This window comes from Giraffa tippelskirchi, chromosome 1, assembly GCF_054371585.1.
Source record: "Giraffa tippelskirchi isolate mGirTip1 chromosome 1, T2T-mGirTip1v1.2.pri, whole genome shotgun sequence".
Taxonomy (NCBI): domain Eukaryota; kingdom Metazoa; phylum Chordata; class Mammalia; order Artiodactyla; family Giraffidae; genus Giraffa; species Giraffa tippelskirchi.
The window spans coordinates 179,783,930-179,805,757 of NC_137275.1; the positions used below are offsets into that span (position 1 = coordinate 179,783,930).

Sequence of the window (21,828 nt, forward strand, 5' to 3'; positions counted from 1 at the left end):
TATCCCTGTTTCTTGGGTGTCATTGATCTTTCTCCCTCCCAAGATGAGGATGGTTTCTGTACTGAATTTTGAAGATGATGATTGCTTGATCTAGTTTAAGAAAGTATTCTATGGAAAAACAAAATAGCAATTTTTTTCTTTATACCTCAGAAGCCACCTGAGTTTTGCCATGGATTTATTCACTGTTTTCCTATGAGCCAGCTGTAGAAAGATCAGAACATCCCATTTCTTTGTAATTTCCCTGTGCTGAGTTGCAGGCCTGGAAAATGATAGATGCCTAAAATTGATCAGGGTAATCGATTCTACGTGAAGTATTTACACATGATGGATGTATCATCTGCCAGATGTGAGTCTTGGCAACAGCTTGCTTGTTTATAAAACCCCTGAGATCTCATTTGTATTAGTGACTAATGTTTGCACATGGAGCTGTTTGCAGTGTTTTAGAAATGACTATTTATTCGACATGCTCACCTTTCTCCTTTACTTTCCCATTTATCACAAGCCTTGCTGCTCTTTCCTACATAACAAAATTAGGGTTTTCTTCAACCTTCTTTCTCCTTGACCTTGCTGATATATGGGGGTGTTTTTACTTTGCATTTCCAACTGGGCTTCCATTTCCCCTCTCCCTCTAATTAAAAACTTATGTGTTGCTGGTATTATCTCCTGAAGCTCTGACTACTCATTACCCATTACTGTACCTACAAATAAACTCCAACACCCCTCAAATGGCATTAAGAATCCTCCCCAACCTGGCCTCTGCTGATCTTTCCAGCAGTATGTCTTACTGAGGATCCCAGCATTGGACAGGGATATTCTTGTAAGTGACAGAAACGCAGCCTGCCTGAGCAGCTTATACCCACAGAAGCATTTATTGAAAGATCCCAGTCTATGAAGAAAGATCTGCCTGAATGAGCGCAGTCCTGGGAATCTCAAAGATAGGAACCAGGGTCTCCAAGACTGTCAGTAACTACCATAACACCATTTCTGCTTCCTCTCATTTTTGCTTGTCTTGTGTGTCATTCTCTACTGCAGATAGGTTTTCCTGTACCTGGCAAGCAATAAGGCCACTGTCAGCTGAACTCCTCAATCAGGAAAGTATACTTTTTCCCAGTTGCCCTGGGGGAGGAACTCTCAGTGGCCTGGCTTGGACCCCCTATATTCCTGGATGAGTCTCACCAGCTGGGGCATGAGGAGTGATAACTGGCCTAGCCCGCATTGCTGGCCTGACGCTGTGGCCAGGAGGGCAGGGTTGGCTCCTAGACAGAGGGAGTGGGAGGGTGCACTGGGCACACAGAACTCCATGGCTACCATTCCTACTTCCTGGACTAGCTACAGCGTGTGTTCCATTCAGTAACGACCACCAGCGCTCTGTGCCAGGTTCCTAGCCCCCTGTCACCTGAGCTCACAGTCTGGTGGAGGAAACAAATACTCAACAGATCATTACAATGCAGAGTGTAGAGTGCAGTGATAGAGACAGACTCAGAATGCTGTCAGAGCACAGGCAGGAGGCCTTGAACTCAACCTGTCTCAGTCAAGGAGAATTCTTTTGGAAGAGTGACAGGAACCTGAGAATACCAGATTCTTACAGAACAGCAGGAGGGAATGAGGTAATGAGGGAAGGAAGGGCATTCCAGGTGAGCAACTGCGTGAAGGCCTGAAATGGCAGGCTGGTGCCCAGAAGTATAAGGGATTCAGGAAGGCCTCGAAGGGCCTCGAGGAGGAGCTGTGGTGATGGTGATGGGGGTGGGGGTTGGGAAAAGTGGTAAGGCTCTTAAATGCTCACTCCTGGCTTTGGTTCCTCTTCTCCCCCTGAACTGCACTCCAGCTTTCGCCTTTAAGATGAAACTCGAAAGCTGTCCTGTCTTTGAATCTGGAGGTAGTGAATTACAGCTTATCATGGCTTCCTCGGGGACTCTGCGGTGTCTCAAGTGCCTCTCTGCTAGACTTCTGTTCTGCCTCCTTTCAGTTATTTATTTACATATCTGAGGTCCTTTACCACATCAAAAGACCGTTGAATGCAGTAACCATGCCCTAAACGTCCTTCTCTCTCACACAGCATGGCTTAGCACGGGTCCTTGTTCATTATCCAAAAAATAATTCTTGAATTGTGATCACTTGGCTAATTGGGCATTTTCCCCCCTTGGGATCAACTAGCAAAATGCTATTGGCTTCATGTGAGTAGAAATAATCTTTAAAATTATCTATCAACATTTTCTCGGCATAGCTAGTTTTTTTTCTTCTGCCAAAACAAAAAGAGCTTTATAGATTTTAGTGATTATAAAGTTGATACATATGCATATACATAATGTAAGTAGTAATACATAAAAGCATTAGAATAAATTTAAAACTACACAAGATACCATCTCCCAAAGGCAACCACTGTTGATATTTCAGATAACAACTTTCCAGACACTTCTCTATAAATCCAGCTGTAATGAATATATCACTTTGTAAGAAGGTAGTGCAAAATACAACATAAGCTAAGTTTCAGAGTTATAAGTTTAAAAATACTTTAATAGTGGAATAAAATGTTTTTTTCTAGATTATCTAAATGAATTCTTGATGTTCTCTGAGGGATTAAGTAACCACGCAATATTTGCTTTGGAAAGTTCTACCTGCTTTTTCTCATTGAAGTATAATTTGCTTACCATAACATTCACCCTTTTAAAGTGCATAATTCAGTGGATTTTAGTAGGCTCACAGATTGTACAACTCTCACCAGAACATTTCATCATCCCCTATACCCTTTAGGCAATCACTCTCCATTCATCTCTCCCTTTAGCCCCTGGCAACCACTAGTCCCTCTGTCTCTATGGATTTGCCTATTTTGGACAAGTCATAGAAATGGAATCTGATAATGTGCTGCATTTGGTGTCTGGTTTCTTTCATGTAGCATAAGTGTTCAAGGTTCATCGCGTTGTAACAAGAGTCAGTAATTCAGTCCTTTTTAAGGCCGAATAATATCATATTGTATGGATATACCATATTTTGCTTATCCATTCATCAGTTGATGGACATTTGAGTTGTTTCTACTTTTTGGCTATTATGAATAACATTGTAGTGAACATTCATGTAAAAGTTTTTATCTGAACATGAGTTTTCACTTCTCTTGGTAGTATACCTAGGAGTAGAGTATACGGTCATATGGTAACTCTTTGCATAATTTTTAAGAAACTATTTTCTAAGGCAGTTGTATCCTTTTACATTCCCACTATCTATGTATAAGTTTATGATTTCTCTACACCCTCAACAACAGTTGTTATTGTCTGTCTTTTCTATTATGACCATCCTAGTGGTCATAATAGAAAAGATAGTGGGTATGAGGGGGCTTCTCCAGTGGCTCAGCTGGTAAAGAACCTGCCTGCCAATGCAGGAGACACAAGAGATGTGGGTTTGATTCCTGTATTGGGAATTCCTTCCTTGTAGGAGGAAATAGCAACCCACTTCAGTATTCTTGGGGGCTTCCCTTGTGGCTCAGTTGGTAAAGAATCTGCCTACAATGCAGAAGACCTGGGTTCAATCCCTGGGTGGGAAAGATCCCCTGGAGAAGGGAACGGCAACACACTCCACTGTTCTTGCCTGGGAAATCCCCTGGACAGAGGGGCTTGGCAGGCTACTCTTGCAAAGAGTCAACATGACTGAGCCACTAACACCTTCACTTTGGGAGTATTCTGGGGGCTCAGATGGTAAAGAATTTGACTGCAATGTGGGGGACCCAGGCTTGATCCCTGGGTTGGAAAAATCCCTTAGGGAAGGAATGGCAACCCACTGCAGTATTCTTGCGTTGAGAATTTCATGGACAGAGGAGTCTAGTGGGCTACAGTCCATGGGATCGCAAAGAGTCGGACACGACTGAGTAGCTAACACACTCAGTATTCTTGCCTGGAAAATTCCATGGACCAGAGGAGCCTGGCAGTCTACATTCCATGAAGCTACAAAGAGTAGGACACAACTGAGTGCACATGCGTGTGCACACACACACAGAGTGAGTATGAAGTAGTATTTCACTGTAGTTTTGATTTGCATTTCTCTAATAATTAATAATATTCATGTGTTTATCGCAATTTATATATCTTCTTTAGAGAAAAGTTTATTTCTTCAAGTCCTTTATCCACTTTTTGTTTGGAATATTTATCTTTTTATTGCTGAGTTTTAAAAGTTCTTTAAATATTCTAGATACTAGACCTTTATCAGATACAGGATTTACAAATATTTTCTTCCATTCTGTGGCTTATCTCTTTAGTTTCTTGATACTATCCTTTGAGAAGCAAACATTTTTAAGTTTGATGAATTCTAATTTTCTATTTTTCTTTTGTGGCTTGTGTTTTAGGTGCCATTCTAAGAAATCACTATCTAATACAAGGTCATGAATATTTATACCCATATTTTATTATAATTGTTTTATAGTTTTAGCTTTTACATTTAGATATTTAGTCCATTGTGAGTTAATTTTTGTATGTGGTATGAGAGAGGGGTCCAACTTCATTCTTTCACATATGGAGATCTTGTTTGAGGACCATTTGTTGAGAAAACTATTTTTTCCCTATTGAACTGTCTTGAGGAAAATCAATTGATTGTAAATATATGGGTTTATATCTGAACTCTCAATTCTATGCTATTGATCTATAGGTCTACCCTTATACTAGATCCAAGTAGTCCTGATTAGTATAGCTTTGTAATAAATTTTAAAATTAGGAAGTATAAGTCCTCTAACATCTTTCTTCCTTTGCAAGATTGTTTTGTCTGTTCTGGATCTCTTACATTTCTCTATGAATTTAAGGATTAGATAGTTAGTTTCTTAAAAACAATCCAGCTAGATTTTGGTAGGGATTGAGTTGAATCTATAAATTAACTTGATTGAGTTGAATCTATAGATTAATTTGAAGAATATTGCTATTTTAAGTTCATGAACATGAGATTCTTTGTATTTATTTAGCTCTTAATTTCTTTCAATGATGTTTTAGAATTTCAGTGTATGGATCTTAAATTTCTGTCTTGAATTTATTCCTAAATGGTTTATGCTTTCAATACTACTGCACATGTCGTTGTTTTCTGAATTTCATTTTTGGATTCTTCATTGCTAGTATATAGAAACGGAACTGTATTTTGTATGTTGATCTTGTATCCCACAATCTTGCTGAATTTATTAGTCTAAAAGTGTGTGTCCATGAATTTCTTAAGATTTTCTTTATATAAGATTAGGCATCTAATAGTTTTACTTCTTTCTTTCCAGTCTGGATGTATTTTAAATCTTTTTCTTGCCTAATTGCCCTGGCTAAAAACTCCATTACAATGCTGTGAAGTATTAAGAGAAAATCCTGATCTTGGGAGAAGGCTTTCTTTCAGCCTCTCACCATGAAGACTTTTTCTCATTTTAATGTTTGGCAATTTCTTCAGGTGAAAATCCTATTCCCTGAAAGTTTTCAGATTATCTGCATTTAAAACGTCTGGAGAGGCGGCTCTCGTGGAGGCAGCTATCGCGAGGCTGTGGAGTGCCAAGCCGTGCGTCGTGCCCTGCGCTGCCCAGACTAGCAAACAATACAGTCAAGACGGCTAAAGGTGATCCCAAGAAACCAAAGGGCAAGATATCTGCTTATGCCTTCTTTGTGCAGACATGCAGAGAGGAACATAAGAAGAAAAACCCAGAGGTCCCTGTCAATTTTGCTGAATTTTCCAAGAAATGCTCTGAGAGATGGAAGACCATGTCCGGGAAAGAGAAGTCGAAATTCGATGAAATGGCAAAGGCGGAGAAAGTGCGCTATGATCAGAAAATGAAGGATTAGGGACCAGCTCAGGGAGGCAAGAAGAAGAAGGACCCTAATGCCCCTAAGAGATCACCGTCTGGATTTTTCCCATTCTGCTCTGAATTCCACCCCAAGGCCAAGTCTACAAATCCTGGCATCTCCATTGGAGATGTGGCAAAGAAGCTGGGCGAGATGTGGTATAACTTAAGTGATGGTGAGAAGCAGCCATACATCAACAAGGCAGCGAAGCTGAAGGAGAAGTATGAGAAGGATGTTGCAGACTATAAGTCTAAAGGAAAGTTTGATGGCGCCAAGGGTCCTGCTCAAGTTGCTCCGAAAAAGGTGGAAGAGGAAGAGGAGGAGGAGGGAGAGGGAGAGGGTGAATAAAAAGAAAAATTGTTGATCTGTCTCCTTGTGAATACCTTAGAGTAGGGAGCACCTTGATTTACACACCTCTCACCCAAGACGTGTCTGTTGCCCTCATTATGTTTAATTACCCAATTGGATCATGATCATATCGTAGTCTCTCAAAATGCTCTAGCAATTGTCAGTGGTTTACATTAAGTAGCCATGGGTGTCCAGAGCACCTGGAAACTGTATCAAAGTTGTGCATATTTCCAAACATTTTTAAAATGAAAAGCCTCTCGTGTTCTCCTCATTCTGTGCACTTTGCTGTTGGTGTGACAAGGCATTTAAAGATGTTTCTGGCATTTTTTTTTAAATCTGTAAAGTGGTGTGTTAATTCTATGGTCATTGGCTAGAAATCCCGAGTTCTCACCTGTACATATCTATAGTTTGTAAAAAGAACAAAGCAACCGAGACACCTCTTGATGCTCCTTGCTTGGTGTGGAGGCTGTGGGGGCAATGCCTTCCGGAGGTGCCGTAACTCAGGGCGTGCACTGTGGGGCTGGACCTGTGGACACTGCAGTGGGCATCCATTTAATTTCAGGTTGTCTTGTTTTTGTATATAGCGACATAGCATCCTGCTGCCATTCTTAGCTGAGGAAAAGGGGGGTGGGTCAGCAGGCATGAGAAGTGTTTTGGATCCTTTTTAGTTGAAGTGCAGTAGTTTTTAACTTTTTTTTTTTTTAAACAAACTGTAGAACTGTTCATTGTCAGCAAAGCCAAGAGCCACTGCACCAGTGAAAGTTCAAGAACCTTCTGTACTAAACACGATCTGCAATGTCGTGTTATTTTTTTTTTTGTATGTTTAGAATGTTGAAATGTTTTTGAATAAATAAACAGTATTACATTTAAAAATAAATAAATGAACTGTCTGGAATCTTGAGGCTGCTGCCCCTCTCACTCCAGGGTCTGCTTGATGACTACCTCCTGCAAGCAGTGCCGCCCCCCGCCCCTGCCCCCGCCGCCTGTCCTTGATGCTGTTCTGTAACTCAATCTGCTGCAGCTCGCTACTGAATAGATTCAGGTACCTTTCAATTAATTCACAAGCATCTCTCTTTGAATATCCCACTTTTTTGAGGTTCAAGATGGTTTTGAAACCACTGCAGTCTTTCACCAATAAGGTTGAGATGCAACACCTTTTCATTCGTCAGTTTTTCTTTTTTTTCTTGTTTGTGGGCCTCTTAATTTGAGCTGCTTTTGTTACTGTATGTACGGATGACTTTTTTCTTGTCCTACACTTTTCCCCTTTGGTGCTTTAGGCTAAAAGAAACGTAAGTTAAAACTTCTGGACTTATTTGGTGGTTATGGCAGAAAGTGAAGAAGAACTAAAGAGCCTCTTGATGAAAGTGAAAGAGGAGAGTGAAAAAGTTGGCTTAAAGCTCAACATTCAGAAAATTAAGATCATGGCATCTGGTCCCATCACTTCATGGCAGATAGATGGGGAAACAGTGGAAACAGTGGCTGACTTTATTTTTCTGGGCTCCAAAATCACTGCAGATGGTGACTGCAGCCATGAAATTAAAAGACGCTTACTCCTTGGAAGGAAAGCTATGACCAACCTAGACTGCATATTAAAAATCAGAGACATTACTTTGTCCGTCTAGTCAAAGCTATGGTTTTTCCAGTGGTCATGTATGGATGTGAGAGTTGGACTATAAAGAAAGCTGAGCACTGAAGAATTGATGCTTTTGAACTGTGGTGTTGGAGAAGACTCTTGAGAGTCCGTTGAACTGCAAGGAGATCCAACCAGTCCATCCTAAAGGAGATCAGTCCTGGGTGTTCATTGGAAGGACTGATGTTGAAGCTGAAACGCCAATACTTTGGCCACTTGATGCCAAGAGCTGACTCATTGGAAAAAACCCTGATGCTGGGAAAGATTGAGGGCAGGAGGAGAAAGGGATGACAGAGGATGAGATGGTTGGATGGCATCACTGACTCGATGGACATGGGTTTGGGTGGATTCCAGCAGTTGGTGATGGACAGGGAGGCCTGGCTTGCTGCGGTTCATGGGGTCGCAAAGAGTCAGACACGACTGAGCAACTGAACTGAACTGATCGAGAATCCGCCTGCCAATGCAGGGACACTGTAAAATGCCTGCTCCAGGAAGATTCCACAGGCCCCGGGGCAACTAAGCCCACACGTGGCAACTATTTAAGCCCCTGGACCTAGAGCCTGTGCTCATGATAAAGTCCTCATGGCGAGGGACCTCCAGATCTACAACTCGCATGTCTGCACTCACCTTCGCTGGCAGCGGCAGTTCACAAGGTGACTCGCTCTTTTTTAATTCACTTTTAAAAAATTTCTCTTCTTCAGTTGAATCATCTCAATTGACCTAACTGCAAGTTTGCTGATTCTTACTTCTGCCTGCTCAATTCTGCTGTTGAGTTACTTTAGTAAATGTTTTTATTTTGGTAATAGTGTTAATACTTTTCAACCTCAAATTTCTATTTGGTTTGTCTTTATAATTTCTATCTCTTTATTGTTATTCTCTATTTGCTGAGACATTATTCTCATTCTTTTATTTAATTCTTTAGATATGGTTTGTTTGACTTCTTTGAACATAATTGTGTGTGTGTGTGAGTTGCTTACTCCTGTCTGACTCTTTGCAACCCCATAGACTGTAGCCCACCAGGCCCCTCTGTCCATGGGATTCTCCAGGCAAGAACACTGGAGCGGGTTGCCATTTCCTTCTCCATGAACATAATTAAAACAGCTAATTTAAAATAACTGGGTTTCCTCAGGTAGCGTTTCTATTGATTGCTTTTCAGTTGTGTTGTGTCATATGCTTCACTATATCTCTTTTTCTTTGCATATCTTCTATTTTTTGTTGTTATTGAAAACTGGACATACCTGATAATACAAAAAGCAACTCTGAAAATCAGATTTTCTCCCCATCCTCAGAATTTGTTTCTGCTATTCCCTGGAGTGTGTCAGGGCATGTTTCCTGATTTGCCTTTGTAGATCTGATTGTTTTAGCTCTGCCCTAACTAGAGCTCTCATCTGCACTTTGACTTTCCCTTCTGAGTCTTGCAGGCAACCCAGGCACCTACAAACATTGGGATTTCTTGTTACCCAAGGTTCCTCTGTGTTCACAGTGATCAGCACATTTTCACACAAGACATTTTGGACTGACTTCAAGATTTGTCTTGACATTTGGCTGAAAACTTCCTCCAGCTTTGGCTTCTGTGACAAAGACTCTATTTATTCTCCCTCTTCCTCTTTCTGCTCCTCTTTGACTCTTTACTGGGCTCATCATCCTGCTTGGGGTTTGCCATACTCTCACTTTTCTCTCTCTCCTTTCTCCTTGCAAGTTTATCTAGTCTTCTTCAACTCTCTCCTCTTTGTAGCTCTTCTATGATGAAGTTGGAATGCAGTAATAATGAGAGTAAGCTTTGGAGTCAGCCAGACCTGGGTTTGACATCTGGCTTGGACATTTACAAGCTGGGGAATCTTGGACAAATTTATTTACAGCTCCATTTCTCAGTTTCTCATCTGTCCAGTAAGGATAATAATTATACTGCCTTAAGGAGTTTCATGAGGCTTAAAACTATCATGTGCTCATGATAGAGTAAGTGCTCAAAAAATTAGCTTTGGGGTTCTACCATCACTTAGACTCAGCCTATCCAAACCAAGCTCATAATTTCACTCCAAATAAACCCTTCTGTCTTCCATGCTCTCCAGCCCTCTAGTCTCCTCACTTTGTGGGTCACCTGTAATCTGGACTTGTTCACTAAGGATGATGACTTCCCACATGGATCTAATATCACCAGAGCTTTTGAATGCCCAGTTTTTTGTTTTCTTTATTCTTGGAGCATCATTCACTTAATCCTGCTAACTTTTCTTTCAAAATATCCCTCTCCCCATCTTTTCTTTCTGCCTTCACTGACTTTGCCCTAGCTCCACCCTCATTGAACTCTGAGTGGAGTGACACTCCCTGATACCATAGCTTCCTATCTGCCTCACAGGAGCTAGATTCCAGGCAGCTTCCTGTGGTTCCTGTGGCTTTTGTCCTTTTTCCTGGCAAGGTGGAGCCACACACTAGCCAGAGAAACTATGGGAGGGGGTTAACTGTGGGATGTGAAGGCAGGAGCTCTTGATTCTAGATGAAGCTCCACCATGGATTTACTAGAGAACCTAGGCAAGCCCCTCATGTTCTTTGGATCTTGGTTTCCCCATCCATGCAGTGGGGATGCAGAATTGAAGTGTTTTGAGTGCTCCTGCCAGCTCTGATGTATGCTGATTTATCACATGTGATTTCTTTCACATGCCAGGCTTGTTCATGGGACTTCTTAGATGTTGTTCTTCCTTCATTCTCTCTCTACTTTGATAGACTTATCTTCTAAGGCAAATTCTCCTTTGCCAAGTTTTGTTCAGACCTCATTTCCTGCCCCTGACTCACTCTTGGCTTCTTCCCCTACCCTGTAGCCTAGGGTGTGTATGCTGATACACAAATTTACTCTGATTGTTGGCACAGCTTCTACTTCTGTGTTCTCTTGGTCTTTCCAGAGAATCTCTGCATTATGCCTCTCCTATTCCATCCAGCTGCTACACTGATGGCCTGTGGGATCTTTCTAAAGCATAAATTGGAGCTTGTCACCACCCTGCTGAAAAACCTTCAGTGGCTCCCCACATCCCTAGAATAAAGTTTATTTCCTTAGCCTCCTTTTGTAGGTTCCCACACCCCTCTACAGTCTGAACTTCACTGTTTCCCTGTTCAGCTGTTTCTGAAGGAATGGTCCGTCTAACTTTTTGCTGTCTGTTCCCTCTGCCTGGATTGCACCTTTTCCCAATCCAATGAAGGATTGCATACTTCTTTGTCTATTGAAATCCTGCTTACCCACCAGGTCTCAGATCAGCTCTCACTTTCTTGTGAAGCCTTTCTTGATGTCTTTATTCAAAGCAAAGCCCTATTGCTTTCGAATCCCCACAGAATGTTACTCATCCAGTAGAGAAGAATCACTTTCTTTCTTCTTCATATTATAATAAAGGCAAAGACAGTGTCTGTTTTAGGACAGGTGCATGGCAGATATGGTCTTCCCTGGTGACTCAGACAGTAAAGAATTCGCCTGCAATGCAGGAGACCCGGGTTTGATCCCTGGTTTGGGAGGATCCCCTGGAGAACGGAATGGCAACCCACCCCAGTATTCGTGCCTGGAGAATCCCATGGACAGTGAAGCCTGGAGGGCTACAGTCCATGAGGTCACAAACAGTAGGACACAACTGAACATCTAAGCACACACATACTTGGCAGATAGGTGGTGCTCAGTAAACATTTGTTGAAAAGTGAATAATTTTTCTCAGGTTATCTGGCTTTAGACTCACTCCCCAACCAGGCTACTTGAGAGGCCACCTCCAATTCATCTATCATAGAAAGATCTTCCTGAAGGGCAGCTTGGTTTATCTGCTGCTGAACCCAACTCCTGTTCATCTGCTTTTAAACAAAGGAACGGAAAGAAGCAAGGATTAGTGCAAGATCCTAATCATGGAGTGCAGAGATACCTACTAGCATGGGGAACTGGTGGAATTCCCTGCCCGTGTGCACAAAAGCAAGTGGTTGATGATGTCCACAACCAGGATTTGCATTGGTTGAGCTGGGGAATCTGAACATTTGGATCCTTCCAAATAGTAGGTTGTCAGAGCTGGAGCTGGCCTTCGAGATCAGTGTGTCCAAATAGATGCAGAAGCTAAAGCCCTGAGAAGGCTTCCCTAGGTCACACCGCAGGTTGGAGCAGGGCTGAGAAAGAAACCCAGGGCTCTCACTCCTAGGTCTGAGCTCCTCCCTCTCCACCAGGCTGTGAAGTTTTGTAAGAATTGTTGTAACTCCTCAATGTCTTATTTCATGAACAGGGATTTTCCTAGAGCTGGATTAATATGATCTTGAAATTGGCACCAATGCTTTAAATTCCAAGAGCAGAAACACTCGTGGATGAGTAAGAGAGAGAGAGAGGGAGAGGGAGAGAGAGGAAGGGTGGAAGAGAAGAGAGAAGAGGCAGATGGAGAGAAATACAGAGGGAATGAGATGTGGACAAAGAAAGAGACAGAGACAGAAAGATAGAGAGATGAAAATGATCAGTGATCGACAGGCAAAGAGGCCAAAAGAGAGTCAGAAAGAGACAGTGTGTGTGAGACAGAGGAAGCAGAGATGGAGGAAGGCTATGCTAACAGAGTCCTTCCTCTATTCTTCCTATCTCCTCCCTCTACCCCACCCTGGGAAATGCGTCAAAGGTGAATACAGCTGTTTTCCCTTTGGGTTCTCTGAGGCTCATAGGATGACATGGCCCCAGATGTCCTAAGACTTCTTTATTGGGAGCTGCAGCTTCAGCTCTTTGGGTGGCATGTGCATATGAGGTGAGGATTCAGGAAAAGTGTTGGGGTTTATCCAGTAGCTTCTTCTAGGTTTCCTGGGGCTGCAGAAAGAGCTCAGTGGAGCAGGGATGTCAAGAACTCTGGCTCTGGTTTGAGTTTGGCACTGCTTGACTGGGTGTCTTGAGGTTTTCAACCCAGGCTTTGGACCAGCTGATCCCTGAGGCCTTCTAGTTATAAAATTCATGACTGAGCCTTCGGATTTAAAGATAAATGGTTCTAGCTCTTCTTGGCTGCTCAGCCATTACTTTGGAATTGTGTTTGCCATCAAGGATGTGAAAAGAGAGGGATTATACATCCAAGGAAACAGACTCCACATGTTGATACCTCCAAGAACAAGAACAACAACAAGAACAACAACAACAACAAAATCTTCTTGGTAGAAATGTTAAGTTACAGACTGTCAGAGCTGGAGGAGCACCAGACACATCTTTCCTAATTTACTCATTGCTCAGATGGGAGAGAGAGACACAGAAAGCCATTGTCAAAGTAGAAGCTAGAACTTAGACCTACTGGCTCCCAGCCATGTCCCAGGTGTCAGACTAATTGTTGAGCGGCAGGGGGTGGGGGAGTTGGGAGACCACAACTGGGGTTTCATTGGCAATGAGAGTGCCAGAAACATGCCCAGATTTGGGGTTGGGCAGCACTTCTTTACCCTTCCCACTCCACACGTTAAATTAGGTGGTTATTCAGAGCTCGTTGTGTAGTCCCACATCACTGCTCTAGGAGCCAAGAGGCAACTGGCTGCACACTTACCCTTCATTCATAAAGAACTCTGACTTGTAGCTCCTCTGTCTCAAAGCCTTGCCAACTGTTTCAGCACTATCTTGGAGGAGGTTGCTTCAAGCTTTGGAGAGTGCGTGACAGTGGCTGAAGTGGGATAGTTGGGAAGGTGAAAGGGATGTTAAAAAGATGAAGGTCAGTAAAAGCTTATTTACATTACACACCACAAATCACCAAGTGATGGAACTAACTTCCAAAGGCATGCTGGGGCCATCTTTTTCTTCATTCCCTTGCTTATTCATATACTTACTCATTCATTCATGTGACAAACCAACCAGTCATTCATGATGTACATGCCCAGGAGTGCTGATGGTGGTGGAGGTGGATGGCATTGGTGGTGGTTGGTAGTGGTAGGGGGTGGTTTTACTGGTGGGTGGTATTGTTGAATGTTAGTAATTGTGGAGGTACTGATGCTGTGATGGTAGTGGGTGGTAGTGATATGTTGGAAGTGTTGGTAATGATGGGTACTGGTGATGAGAGATGGGTGTTATTTGTGGGGGTATATTGATGGGCAGTGGTGATTGCAGTGTTGTTGATGGGTTAATAGTGGTGGTGCTGAGTGGTTTGTGGTGGTGGTGAGGGGGTAGTAGTGACAGGTGTTGTTTTAGGGTAAAGGTATTTTTAATCGGGGTAATGGTAATAGTGATTTATTGTTTATGATGATCATGGTTTTGGAGATGGTGACTGTGATGGTATTTTTTTAAAAATAATTTAAAAACGTCATTTATTTTGACTGTGCTGGGTCTTCATTTCTGTGCAAGCTTTTCTCTGGTTGTGGTGAGCAGGGGCTTCTCTCTAGTTGCCCTGCTCAGGCTTCTCATCGTGGTGGCTTCTCTTGTTGCTGAGCACGGGCTCTAGGGCATGCGGGCTTCAGCTGTTGTGATTCCCAGGCTCTACAGCACAGGCTCAATAGTTGTGGCACATGGACTTAGGTGCTTCCCAGCACATGGGATCTTCCTGGACCAAGGATCAAACCTGCGTCACCTGAACTGGCAGGTGGATTCTTTACCACTGAGCCTTGTGATGGTGTTTTTTAATGATGATAATGGGGTGCTGTTTTGAGGGGTAGTGATGGTGGGTGAGTGGTTGGCAGTATTGTTGGAGGTATTTTCTACTGCTGTCACAAGTTACCACAAATTTAGTGGCTTAAAGCAGCACAGAATTATTGCCATATAGTTCTGTAGGAAGTCCAATGCAGGGCTTCATAGGTTAAAATGAGGTGTCAGCCAAATGAGTTCCTCTCTGGGGGCTCTAAGGTAGGATCTGTTTCTAGCCTTTTCTAGCTCTTAGAGAACGCCTCCATTCCTTGGCTCATGGCCCCCTTCTTCCCTCTTCAAGGCCAGCAATATTACAGCTCTCTGACCCTCCTTTTACTGTCAATCTCTCTAACCACAGCCAGGAAACATTCTCTGTTTTTATGTACTCAATGTTTAGATTGAACCCACACAGATAACTTAGGATAATTTCCCCATTTCAAGGTCCTTATCCTTAATCACATCTACAAAGTTCTTTTGCTATGTAGGGCAATATATTTACAGGTCCCTGGGATTAGGCTGTGGACCTCTTTGGAGAGTAACTGTTCTATCATAGGGGTTATAGTTGTGGGGGTGGTGATGGTGGTAGCGATGATGATGTTGGTGGTGGTAACTCTGGTGGTTTTTGTTGATTGAGCTGTCAGTGATGGTGAGTGTAGTAATGGTGGTGGGTGACAGTGGTTGTAGTGATAGGGGAAGAGGTGATGGTGATGATGTTCATGGGCAGTGGGTGTGATAGAGTGGGCAGGTGGTGACGTGATAGTGTATTTTTGAAAAGAGGAATGGTGGTGGTAACAATGGAGATATTGGAGGTGGCAAGCTGGGCAGTGGAGACAAATCACCCAGTTTGGTTCTCAGTGCACTTGTAGTCTGGTTGGGAAGAAGGTATGACCTGGCTACAATACCATAACTGCAGATGTACAATGCTCAGGGATGTGGAGAGGGAAATGAAGAGCTTTGGGGGCTTGGAAGAGGTAGAAGTTTTTGCTGATTAGGGCTTAGGAAGTTATTCCTGGATCCTGAAATGTAAGCAGCCATAATTAAAGAAGAAATCTACATAAAAATAATAGTTTTATTGCTTTTATATTTGTAATACCTGCTAATTCAACAGAACCAAGAAGTATAGAAAAGTACAAATAAGAAAATTTTTAAAGTAACCAAAGTCTCACTTCCTAGACGTAATGATGGGGGAGACAGGTCATTTTCACATTTGGAAATGGAGGTTTAGAGCTTCTGGACTCAGGACATTCCCTTCCAGATGGAAGAAGCAGTATGAGTGATGGCCTGAAAGTGCCAGAAGGTAGGGGTTATTCCAGAGCAGCTATGCCCATCAGCAGGCGTGAGGATCCTGCCTTCCATTGGGGAAGAGAGATGGCACACGGGGCGATAAAAGTGGACATACTGCCGACAGAGTTGGACAGGGGTGGTTGGGGTAAGGGTGGAGCAGAATGGGCTTTCCCTCTGCCTGCCCTTTGTCCTGTGACCCGCCTGGGTGAGCAGATAAGCTTCGCGGACCATTGCATTCCGTGTGTCACTCCCCAGGAGCGTATTGAAGTGTATCAAAGCAGGTTGCTGCAGCATCTCAATGAGCAAGGGAGATCTGGAAAGGAATAAGACCATAGTCCTTTTCTCTGCTCCCTTTGCACCAACCCCTCCCCTTTTGTGCCCATAAACAGAGCCTTCCAGAATCCCTGACGTTTCTGTTTATTTGTGGATCTGTATGATGTCAAAGCGATGACCTTGGGGAGAAAGATCTCTTTGGGTCCTACTGAGACTAAGGGTTACTTGGAAGTTTTCAGTGCAGTTTGAGAGCAAAAATGTGTCAGAATTTTAAGAGTCTTTAAAAAAAAATTATATATTTCTTTTTACATTTTTTTGAGAGGAGAGCATCATGTGGCATGTGGGACCTTAGTTCTCTGGCCAGGGATCAAACCCACATCCCCTGCACAGAGTCTTAACCACTGGACCCCAGGGAAGTCCCTTAAGAGCCTTTTAAGGGTGATCAAGACCAGATCTTTCCAGCCCTTCCATCCTTGTTATTTTATAAGTTGTGATAACCTTTTGTCAAGCAATATCTTCAGTGAAAATCCAACATGGAGAAGCCTCCAACAAAAAGTAGGCTTCTCTGGTTGACTCAAAGGAAGAATTTCTTGCCTAGCTGAGGTCCTTGATCAACTCAACCCCAGCCAAGGATTGAAGTGTGAGATGGGGATGATCACATTTGTCTTTCAGGGCTGTAGGAGGATAGAATGTGATAATGCATGTAAAGCTCCTAGAATGATGTATGTAGAGCTCCTTGGCACTGTTCTAAGGCCTCCACATGATATCTCATTTGGTGCTCCAAAAACAAACTCTTCCAAGGCAATATGATTATCCTACCATTTTATACATGAGGAAAATACATCACAGAGAGGGTATGATTTGCCCAAGTTCACGCAGGTCCCAAGTAGCAGAGCTGGCATTTGATGCAGGCACCATTGTGCCAAGACCCACAACCAACAGGGCCTTCTGCATTCCTGAAACCTCAGTTGTCGCATCTTACTCCCTGGCTACAGCTCCCCTCTGCCCTTGCTCTTCCACCTTAAGAGACACTTCTAGGTGCTTTTGTATCTTTTCCCATTTCACCTCCTTCTGTTAGCCCTTCTTATCTTCACTTTATCATCCCAAATCCTTAGATTCATACTGGCAACCTCATCGGCTCTCTGAGCCCCAAACCTACTACCACTTCTGGCGAAAATTCGACTTCGCCTATCTGGAATGAGACAAAAATCTCTTGTTTGAGAGCTGGCTGCTTTGGAACCTTCTAGAAGGACTGTCAAAGTCTTTTTCCAGATAAAATTGCTCCTTTGCTTAGAGAAGCTCTTTTAAGAGCCTTTAGGTGAGACACAGGGGGTGGGTGGAGCTGGGACTGTTGGGGGAGGTTACTCTCAGGTCATGCCTTGTGTACCTCTAGGGGCCTACTCACAGTACTTCTCCATAAACGGGACTCAGCACATTGTGAAGAGTGTCCTGCTCCCTCCCGCCACCTGCACCCAGAAGAGCCTTAGCGGGAGAGATCACGAAGGATGCTTTTCAACACTACCTCTGGAATATGAGAGGAAGTTATACTCTTATCTTAAAATCCTCAACCATCTGTAAAATGGATTCCAGTGTCCTTACTTGGGACTCAAGGCCCTACAAAATCAGGCCCCTGCTTATCCCATAGGATCACACAGCTCCACCCACACCAACTTCCTGTCTCCCCTCAAACACCAAGCGTAAGACAGCCTCAGCCTCTGCCTTTGCACCTCTGTCCCCTCTGCTGGGCCACAGGCCCCTAGATACCCAAACAGCCTGCTCCTTGATTTCATTGTCTTTGCTCAAATGTCACCTCCTCAGAAAGGCCTCCCCTGACCTGCCTAGCTAAAATTGCATACTGTCGCTTTCTAACTCCTCTCTCTGGTTATATGTCCTCCAAGTTCTTATCATTATCTGATGTCAAAGTATAATTTCCAAAGAGTCAAAAACATGACTTTCACACAAGCATCCAGTGGGATGTGCCAGTGATTTATTTAACTCACAGTGAGGGTATCAACAGGATGACAAAGTTGGTTCAAAGAAAGTATGAGAAACTGATATATGTGATCAATGGAGAAAGAGAGCTGGAATTATATGGCAAAGTTAAGATACTAAGTTGGTTAATGTCCTATAGCACAATGAAACTGCAACCTTTGGGGTTATCCTTTCCTACAGACAGAAATCATTTGCATCTCTGCTGGACAAAAATCACTTGCGGCTTATCAATCTTCTTTAAGTTAGCATTTTACTTCTTAGAGTCTGGGCCCTAATCAATAGTAAATAGTAAGTCAAACAAAAGTTACTTTCCTAGAGCAGTGCTGTCCAAAAGGACTTTCTATTATGAAGGAAATATTCTGTTCAATATAGCTATGCCATCCAATATGATAGCCCCTCATGGGACTAGTCAGCTCTTGAAATGTGGTTGGTGTGACTGAGAAATAGAATTTTAATATTTAATTAAGTTAAATGAAATCTCAATAAATTTAATTGACACATTAAATATACCTTATGTCTTTGTTTATACCAATGTAATATATAATAATGCAGTATAAATATGATACAAATAATTCAATATGATATAAATATAAATTACATGTAAATATATGATTTATTATATTAAATATATTTCATTAATTAATATAAAGTTAACAAGTTAAAATTAAATTTAGATGTCCACCATAAATCTTAGTGGCTACCCTATTGCCCAATTGGACAGCACATCCCTGGAAAGTCAGATGACAGCTTGTTAGACAATGCACTAGCTGAAAGGGAATTATTTTTGTATTTTGAATAATTTTTCTTAACTTTGACATCATATATTTGCTTTTGTCTTCTGTCCCTACTAGAAAGTAAGCTTCAAAATAGTGGGCACGTAGTGCTGTTTTCTACATGTCCCCAGTACATAGTGGGGGTGCCCAGAGCATAGAAGTCAAGTGAATAAGTAAATATAAGGAGGCTGGAGTCTTACCAGAAGCTGAAGCAATAAGGGACTCCCCATGGCGTGTTTGGCTGATAAACTTTAGTAAGAGTGATGCCTGCTGTTTAATTTTAAATGGTTTTCTTATTCCATAAAGTAATTTCCTTCCATGACCCTCAGACCTTCAGTGAACTTACATGGCTCTAATGGTTAATGGTTTTGGGTGGAGGTGGGGATAAGGGCTGTGGGGAGAGGGCCAGGCCTGGAGGCAGGTGATGACATGCTGGGGATAAGGAGGTGGTTGATTTGGGTGCAAACAGGTAGCACTAGCGTGGACAGAGGACTCCCCAGAGAAATGGGAGTGCCTCCTGGGGATCCTAAAAATACCATGGAGAACCTCAGGCACCATGAAGTTAAAGAAAGATGAAGCTAGTTACTTACTTTGCATGCTGTATTAATATTAGAGTAAGTGACTTGCAGTAACAAACATCTTACAATCACAGTGATTGAACATCAGCAAGGTCTCAGGACAGGGTCCAGATCTTAGAGGACAAGGTCTAGTGGGAGTAGAACTAGACCTTGTAGTAGAACATCTATTTACATAGATGTGGTTAATAAAATTCACAAATCACTTTTTCCATCTTTGGGCTGCCTTGGGGCCTATGTCTAAATGGGGGAGTGTTTACTCAGGGAGTTTACATGGGGTCTGCCAGGAAGCTCCAATGCTCTGGGTGCAGAGAAGCTGGGAGACCACAGCTCCCCTTTCTTATGCCTCCCCTTTCTTGATCCCACGCATTCCTCCACCTTCTGGCCAACCTGAGACCACACAGCTGACTCTTAGATCAGCTGAGCTGCCTGCTCTGCTGGCTTCCCTTCTCTGCCCAAACACCTCTCGCCCCACTTTTCTGAGCCACCTAAAAGATGTGGCCTGTCTCCTGAGAATGGGAATGGTGGCAGGATTGGCATGGAGAGGTGGCACAGGTCTCATCTGTAAGGCACCCTGGCTGCCCATGGATGGCTGAAGATTATAAATGGAGTGAAAAGGACTGTTTCTCTCTCCTATTCAGGATGGTCATCAAATGCACTGGTAAATGTGATTATGAAGTTATCAAGCTGCACCATCCCTTCAAGAATGAGACCTGGAATCATTACTGGAGCTCCTCCCAGAAAGACAGAATGTCAGATATGGAGGGTTCTCACCTCTCCTTGTACAGAGACCTGGGCTTGGAGAGAGGAAGGGACTGCATGGGGGTCCACAGCAAACAGTGGCAGAACTGAGCCATGAACCAGGGTCTCCTGTCTCCCAGCCAAGCACTTGTACCCCCTCCCCTAATCTCAAAGCTTCCCTCAAAGGTGTCTGTTTTATGGACTTTTCCCCTGGTCCTCCCTGCCCTTCTCCCTACCATCAAAAAGGCCAAGATGAATTGGGATAGGAGACACAGTGGAATGCAGAGAGATGCCTTTTTAGGCTGCAGGGGCTTCCATTCTGGGACTGGAGCTGAGAACTTGTTTATGAGGGCCTTATCTCTGGGTATGGGGCCCCTCATGTCACTCTTCTCTCTGGACTGAGGGACTTGGGTAGGGTGGCAAGTACTGATCACAGGCTGTGCCTGGGACTGGGATCCCAGCCTGCCATGTGGCTCCATACCCCTGATATCCGTGCTCTATACTCTCCTCCCTGCCTGGGAATTCCCTGTTACCTCTCCCTTTCCATTTAACAGGGAAATTCCACCAACATCAGAGTTAGAAAGGCCCTTAGAAATCTTCCAGCCCCCCTCATTTTGCAGCTGGAGAAAGAGAGGGAAAGGGGCTTGTGCTTGGCTACATGGCCAGTCAGGGCAAAGCTGGGACTAGAGCCTGAGGTTTCTGAACCAGCCAAGAGTTTTCTGGTGCTTTATGTTGCCTCCTGCTGATTATCTTGTCTTGTCTCATCTTGTCTCATCTCATTAAGGATGAGGGGCTAGAGAGGCAGCACTGAGATGGGATCCTTAAATTGACTTTTGAAAGCTCTTGGCTTGTATAGTGAGTGTATCATCTGAGACAAACCCTTCCCCATTCCCATGCCCCTTACCCAAACTCCCTCCTGGTGGCTCCTCTGTTGGCCAGGCTGTCTGTGTGGGGTTTCAGGACAAAGACTGGACAAGGGAGGAGTGAGTAATAGTGAGTATGCTACTCCTCTGGGCTTGTGCTCTTGGAACAAAGGAGGATGGACAGGCAGCCCCGGTTAGGATAGGTCCTTTGGGATTTCATGGAATTCTGTAGAAGGGAAGGTAGAGGGAAATTAGAGCAGGTAAAGAAGGAGCAGAGACATGGTTTAGGCCTCTTGTTGCCCCAGCCATTTGAGGGGTTTAATGGAGCCTTTTCCTATAGGAATTTCTCCAAGCTTGACTTCTGGATTCCTTAGGAGAGAGGCAAAACTCAGAATGTGCTTGGTTCAGTCAGTCAGGATGCTTTTGGTTATCACAGAAACCTGGTTCACATAGATGTAGGACGAGGGGGAGAGGAGGTTATTGGGAAGAAGCTGGACTTTCCCATGCCACTAAATCATGAAAGTCCTTTCTCACCTCTACATGTTCACTTCAGGGACACGGGAACTTGAATGCAGCCAAGCCCCTCCTCCCATCTTTCATCTCCACTTATCTGTATGTCAGCCCTATTGTCTAACAGCTTCTTCCATGTTAGGGAACACAGCACTGACCATTCTCTAGGATCCCACGACTTAGAGCTTTGCTATAAGTGACAGACGATTCCTCTTTCCTCGGGTCCAGTTGGGGGAATACCTGGGAGGACTTAAACCATCCTGGGGTTGGGTGAGAATCTATCCATGGCCTGAATCATATGGTGCTGGGATCTGTCTTCAGAGAGCAGAAACCATGGTGAGCTAAGGGAACCTCCTTCCAGGAGCCTATACCAGTTGATTTCTTCTGAGTGCTTGTTGATGTTTCCTATAAGCCATACTCAGGTGGGGCTGAGCTGTGAGCAGCCTCAGATTCAGGGTCATTGCAGTTGAACCCAGTAACAAAGC

General features: G+C 43.4%; 1 pseudogene; it reads left to right on the forward strand.

Moving 5' to 3' along the window:
• The first annotated feature begins 273 nt into the window (after positions 1-273).
• Positions 274-17,590, forward strand: LOC145539671 (high mobility group protein B3-like; annotated as a pseudogene).
• Positions 17,591-21,828: the final 4,238 nt, after the last annotated feature.